The sequence below is a fragment of the Diorhabda sublineata genome, chromosome 8 (assembly GCF_026230105.1).
Source record: "Diorhabda sublineata isolate icDioSubl1.1 chromosome 8, icDioSubl1.1, whole genome shotgun sequence".
NCBI lineage: Eukaryota > Metazoa > Arthropoda > Insecta > Coleoptera > Chrysomelidae > Diorhabda > Diorhabda sublineata.
In genome coordinates this window covers 18,611,013-18,618,865 of record NC_079481.1, presented here as the reverse complement: position 1 = coordinate 18,618,865, position 7,853 = coordinate 18,611,013, and positions in this window count along the sequence as shown.

The following is a 7,853-nucleotide window of genomic DNA, read 5'->3' as shown; positions in this document are numbered from 1 at the left end:
ATAACTTAACTTTTAATTTACTGGAACCGTGTTTTTAAAAACTAACTTTATTTCTAACATAAATTCTACCAACAACTTCAATTACAAGACTGCTATTTTTTATTACAAACGTGAATTAAATAATCTTTTGGTAAACACAAGCTAAGCAATTCTACAATAATATAAGTTCTTAATCAGCACAATATACTGTCCACCTAAGGGCAATGGCGTAGGTGACACCTCCCCCTTTAGAAGGAAGCTTCTCCTGGAAGCTGGATCCCATCTTCTGTTGCCTGCGGGTGATTCTTACTTGTCCTTCCTGAATGTCTCCTCTTATAAAAAATCCACAAGAAGGCCAATATCAATGCTATATAAAGAAGAATAGTCCAAATACTGGGAATGTGAAAATTAGTGTTATCCGTGAATATTGGCGTTACCAGTTGATTTGGAATATCCTTTAATTTTAATTTTTTTAAATCAATCCTCATTGGAGAAACGTGTAATTGATTTAATTTCAAATTTAATTCATTTATTACAAAAGGTTGTCCAAACGTTTTTTGTTGAAATATTAACTCTTGGTTCCTAAATATAATTTTACATGCTGAATTTTCTATTAAATAAATGCCTTTAAGAGTTCTCACTTCAGTTTCTTGCTTACATTTTATGATTAATTTTTCATCTACGGGAAATATTGCCAAAAATTGATTTATCTCCGGAATAATTTCAATGTGATTCTTAATTATTTCAATTTTTGTATATTGACAATATGTAGAATTTCCTGCTAGCAATATGTTCTCTTCGCATCCATAATTATTATTGTCTTGCAAATGGTTAGGACATTGAAATATATTGCCGCGAGTACAAATGTCATTTAGAGGTTTAATGACATTATTAGATTTAAGTAAAAATTTTGAATTAGGTATTAATGTTACGTATTCTGATTCAATTTCTGTAGGTATAGGTAACATATAAAAAAGATTAAATAAAATATCATAGTTAATGGGTATCGATAAAAAATATTGAATTTGATTATTTTCTACTTTACAAACTACGTCTATGACGGCTTCAAATTCTAAAATATTTTTATGTTTTAATTCAAAGGGTAATTCCGCTTGGTAGTAATAATGCACTTTTTGCAACTCTACAAATAAATCGTGAGATTTTATAATACTTGGATGTAATGTTCTAAGTTTACAGAAGGTCAAGGAATTTTCAACCGTTTCTAAAATGTCTTGAATTACATTGAATGTGATAAGAAGTTCGTTGAATAACTCTTTTAAATATTTAATATTTTCCGCATTTGCTTGAAAATCTAGAATATCTCTTATCTCAAATATTTTCGTTTTTAATAATTTTTCATTATACTGAATGTCCTGAATTGTCTTATTAAAATTATCAGTTATTTGGCGACTAACAGAATATTGCATTCTTATTTGATTTTGCAAGTTTTCTTGGTTTTGTTTTAAATGTTCCATAATTGAATTAATTCTTTCTCCATCTTCAGAGTTTCCAAGTTTCCTGTTATTGTTTTTACTATTGATCCAAGACCGTTAATTAACCCTCTCTTTGGTCTATCTAAGGTAGAATGAATATTAATGTTATCAAATTTTTCTTCTATACTATTCCTAGTGTACTCTATTATATTTACAATATTTTCTGTTTCAGAATGAAAAAATGTACTATTAGACATATTATATTTAACGTGATTATATTGTATACTTAACTTATTATATTCTACGAGTAGTGGACTTAAATTATAAAAATGAACAAAAGTATGGCTGGATTTCTGCAGCTTGGCATATCCAAGATTTATGGGAAGTATTCCCAAGTTATGGGTAACATCTTTTATATTGACTGTTGCGTCTCCGGCGGTGACGAACCTGAAATAAATTTATAAGGAGTCTTTTTAGGACGTTTTATGTTTGAAAGATGAATATTTTCTGAAGTATTTTTGTGTCTAGTAGCGATTTTAGCTGTTTTTAGTCGGTTATTTTTGCTTTTGATTTCTTCACTTTTATATTTACTTTTAGTTTTACCTTGTGCCTGTTTATTACGTACATACACTTTAGTGGGTATTGTATCTGGTAATTCTTCACGGCTTTTATTTGCTTTAGAGATTACTTTTGATTTATTTTCCTGTAATTTTTTTATTTAAATTCGAGTATATAATTTTCATTTTATCTTTATGATTTTGTATATAATTATTAACTACTTGTTGATCAATTTCTATATCTAAAGGTGTGTTACTGGTTATGTGTCCGGTAATTATTTCGTTTGGTTTCAATTTTGTTGCAGAATGAACGCTATTATTATAGGCTAATAATGCGTAAAGTATTTTATTTTCAATAGTCTCATTTTTAAAATCTTTTTGATTATTCAAAAGTCTGACGTGTTCAATAATCGTAGAGTGGAATCTTTCAGCAATTCCATTCGATTCTGGATGTTGAGAGCTTATGAAATGAATTTTAATTTTATGCGTTTCTAATAGTTCTTTTACAACAGAATTTTTTAACTCAGTTCCATTGTCCGAAATTATTTGTTCTGGTATACAGTGGTGTGTAAAATATTTAATTAGACTATGAACTACCTCTATTCCTTGTCTAGATTTTAATCCATACATTTGACCATATTTGGAAAATGAATCTATTATCGTAAGAAATTTACTATTTTCTAAGGTTATCGTGTCTAAATGCAAAATTTGAAAAGGTTTAGTAGCTGTGGGGGTAACATTTAAAAATGGTTTTATTGGTTTTCTATCATATTTGCTTAACTGGCAAACTTCACATTTGTTTATATAAGTTTGTATAGATGCTCTTTGATTTGGCCAGTAATACAAAGTTTTTAATTGATTTTCAGTTTCATCTAGTCCTCTATGATTAGTCTTACCTTCGTGGTAATTTTGAATCACTTCTTTAATTTCATTTAAGGGAACATCTATTAATTTTTTATTACATTTAACAAAGTCAATTTGAGAATCTTGAAAGTGATTTTGTAGAACGACACTGAATTTTTCATAAATTGGGTCTTCGAAATAAATAAAATATTTAGTTTTTGGTACTATGTATTCTTTTACGAAATTAATGACATCTTGCTCAAAATTGTTTTTAGATAATTGCACAACAATTCTTCGTTTATTTTCATACAGTTTCATAATAGTAGGTACGGCTGGTTCGAAATTTACTTCCGAAAATATTAATTGATTTTTACCAACATTTATCGCTGAATCTGAAATTGGTATACCAATTACAGGATTTTCCTCATTTGTATGAACAGTTATATCTTCATCGTCATTCTCATTATTATTACTTTCATTATCTGTTTCAACTATTAGCGATACATTATCATCGGTAGTTGATGAGAGTTTTTTATTAAATTTGTCCATATAAACTAATAATTTTTTAGAACATTGAGGTTCTTGTAATTTAGTTTCATTAATATTTAGTTCAGTTCTAACTTTCGAAACATCAAATTTAACATTTTCACAATAAATTTCATTAAAATTTGGGTTGAGGGTTTGTTCGTATTTATCGAATGTCTCAACACTAATAGAAGGGCTTAAATCTACTCGAAAGTTGGATTCTGAAGGATTTAAAATTGTACATAAAGCTATATTATTTTCAACTTTTGTTAAACATTCAGGGATTTCTAATTTCCCAATTCGTGTATATGGTATAATTACATTACCATTTTTTACATTTTCAATATTTAATTTAATTACTTGTTCACAACGTGGAGGCACTACTATACAATTCGTGGATCCAGTTTTAATGTCAAAGTAATTCAATTTAATTTGACTATAAGGAGTCATAAGCAAATTATTATTTAAATCGATAATTGCATTAAGTATTTTTAAATTATCCAATCCTAACAAACAATCAAAATGATCGTGAAATTTGAAAACGCAATATTCTAAATTGAGCGGTTTCCTATAATTAAACATTTTAGGGATTGGAATGAGTGTGCAGAAATTTTGTTGACTGCTACCAAAGGCAGATTTTACATGGAAGGGTTTTTTGACATAAGATTTTTTGAAATATTTCTCAGCAACTGCTGGTGTCACAAAGGATCTTGTGCTACCAGTATCAATTAAAACCTTAAGATTTTGTTCTGGAAAAATTATATAGGGTAACACGCTTTCTGAATTATTTAAGTTTAACAATTCGATAATGTTTGGTTTGGTTCCGAGGCTGGTGTCTCTAAAAAATTATCGGATTCATCATTAGTGCAATCAGAATCGTCTATATTATGGAGTTCTTCCGAGATAAAATTTGGAGTTGGATTTGGAAATCTTTGGTTCTGATTGGGTTTAAAGACGTTTTGACCATTATTAGAAAAGTTTGAATTATTCCTATTAGAAGGAGTGTAAGAAGTTGAAGGACGATTTTGCGGGTTTGATGCGGAATTTCGATTAGTATATTGATAATTCGGAATAGAATTTTGCCTAGGAGGTGGCTGCCTATATGCCACATTATTTTGGAAATTGGTTTTATTTTTATGTGAATTATTTTGCGTATTCAAGGGTGAAAAAACATTTTTCGGATGATTATTCTGGGTCATATAAACTTGAAAATCATTTGTAAGAACATTTAAAGCAATATTCAAATTTTCTGGATTTTTCGTACGCATTAATGTGCCTAAAGGTTCTTTTAAACCGCGTAGCAATACTCTGAGAGCCAAATTTTTAAAGTAATTACCCAAAATTAAATGTTCACTAACATTAGAATGTGTCGTGAGATAAGAAATTTGAAGATTTAATAAATGTTGAATTCTATTATAAAATTCGAAAGGCGTTTCATTACCTTGTTTCATTTCCGAAAGTTCTATACTTAAAGTGTAAATATCTCTTTTGTCAGAATAAGTATTAAGAAGTGCATCTTTTAGATTTTCCCAAGTTCTTATCGTACAAGAAGAAATGTTTATGGCTGCTTCACCTTTTATTTTTGCTAAAATGCTGGACATCAAATATTCATTTTGAAAATCCCCTACATCTACAGTATTATAAAACTTACTTACTAATTTCTCTGAAATTTCTATAAACCTAGGAAGTAATGCATTGTTTCCATCAAATTCGGGTATCATATCAAGATACTCCTTTTTTAAAATAGGTAATTGTGGAGTAGCCATTTTATTAAAATTGTTCGTAGAAAAAAGTTTTGGTGATGATAAGTTAAATTTTATTTTAGTATTAACAGAGTTTGAGCCTGAATTTGAGTTATTTGAATCAGAATTTGAGTCAGAATCGTCAGATGTGTCAAGTAAATAATTAATATTTCCTCTATATGACATTAAAAACACTTACAGCAATAGAATGAAGATCCTTTCCATTGGCTCGGACTGCACAGGAACAACCAATATCCTCTTGATTCTTCCGGTTTCTAGCACAACACAGATCTTCTAGTTGAGTTACTCAGTTCGCCCAACTAAGAGTTCCAATAATTTAACTTTACTTGTTCGAATAGTCAACAAATCGTAGAAACGAACCGAATGTTATATGCTTTAACTTCCGATTGACTATCCTACTGACTGCGCCACTTAACTTTTAATTTACTGGAACCGTGTTTTTAAAAACTAACTTTATTTCTAACATAAATTCTACCAACAACTTCAATTACAAGACTGCTATTTTTTATTACAAACGTGAATTAAATAATCTTTTGGTAAACACAAGCTAAGCAATTCTACAATAATATAAGTTCTTAATCAGCACAATATACTGTCCACCTAAGGGCAATGGCGTAGGTGACACCTCCCCCTTTAGAAGGAAGCTTCTCCTGGAAGCTGGATATATATATATATATATATATATATATATATATATATATATATATATATATATATATATATAGGAAACCTTTCAACTGCATATAATCCCAGATCATAGGTCATATTTTGAAGGCGCAAAAAGAGGTGTCTTGCCCACATTTTTAGTTCTTTCCTTTTTTGCTCTTCTATTAACCGCTAATACCTCTACAATTAAAAAGGAACCAGCGGTTATAGTAATATCAGTTACATCCATGTCGACAAACACATAAATAAGCACGCAAAATATATATATATATATATATATATATATATATATATATATATATATATACAATATACATATATATATATATATATATATATATATATATATATATATATATATATATATATATATATATATATATATATATACAATAATTATTTAAAATTTTGATACGACGAATCGGCTTTATAATTAATAGAACCTGCAACACCCTTATACAAGAATTTAAAGTTAAAATAAAGGTTTGTTAATTTATGTGAATAAGTGTGAATAAGGTTGCGGGGTCTAGACACAGAAATTTGAATGGGTGCAAAGAGATTGGATAATTGAGTTACATTAAATGGTTGGTATATGCCTTGCTTTTCCGATGTTATATTGTCCTTCTTAGTATTTTCTCCACATGTTGTCCATATATTCCATATTCGTCGCCTTCAAGCCTATTATTAGTATCTGCATTTTTAAGTAAGCCTGGTCTACTTTGGAAGTTTCTACGGGTCTATCTGGTCTTTTTCGTTTCATAAACTGCTTTACAGGTGTGGCTGACGTGCTTGGTTTTGAAACTAACACATTTACAGCGCATGTGCTTTTGTTGTGTAGCAGGTGCCCTTGATGTTAATTTCGTAGCAAATATATTGACACAAATAAAAGAAGAATTAGCATTAAGTACCATCCCTGTCCAACAATAATTAATAAATCTCAGTAAATAAATAGTTCCAATCTTTATATTTACCTTTGCCTGTTCTTATGTCCCTTTTGCTTTCTTCTAAAACTCGTTATAAGACTTACCATTTTTTTCCACGTCCGATGCGATGCACCTTATGCAATTACTACCTATCCATCTCGCTTCTTTACTTTTTCATAATTTGTTCCATTTGTAGGATCCCATAAAATAGATACGCACAGTTAAAACACCACAAACGCAGCGGACGTTCAAACTGTCGTATCTACTGAACATCGGCGAACGAATTAATTCCCTTTGAGGAAGTTTTATTTATCTACAAAGTTTTGCAAAGTTCTGTTATGTTTGGTACCATGTACTGATTAGACAATTTTGATACAAAGCGCGCGGTGCGTTTTCTTCGTTCGAAGTGCTTTGTTGCAAATGAATACCCACCATTAAAGAGCGGGAATTTTGAATGTCGCAGAATACTTGAGCCATTAATATGATTTTTTAAAATAATAAGTTAGTTTCAGAAAAAATAGTTGAAAATGCGATATTTCTGAAAACGTTTCCAATGCTCTAAAATGAAAAGATAATGTCAAAATCGGTCTGCCATAACTCTGTAGGTACTATGAATAGGAACTCAAAATTTGATTAACTTAAAATTGATTAAGTAGATTCCAAGAAAGCGGGTCTTAAAGTTATGTAATTCGAAATTTTTGTTTACCGTTCTTCAAAGGAGAAAACAACTACTTTCCTGACTAATACCCCGACGAATATTGAATTACATCTCTGAAAAACGAGATATAAATAGCAACATCCCTAATAACTCACAATTGGGAGAGAGAGAGGGTTGTAACCGCTGATTAGTTTCGACGTTTTTGTGTTTCTTTAGACCGGTGTAATCACGTCTCGCTCGGAATTTCTAATCTGAACTAAGACGACACGAGTGAGCGCTGTTATTAAGTTCATGTAGTTAAACATTCATTCCCCAAAAAACCCTATTTGGCGCTGACCATATATGATATAAATATATGAAATCTGCTTGTCACCTCTTATACTATCTCGAATGTTTCCACCTTTAAATAACGTCAAACAATAATTTCGAATTATTGAAATTCGAAATACTATATAATCGCACAACTGCGGCAAAATTTTAACTGACTAATGGTTCGTCATTGGAAG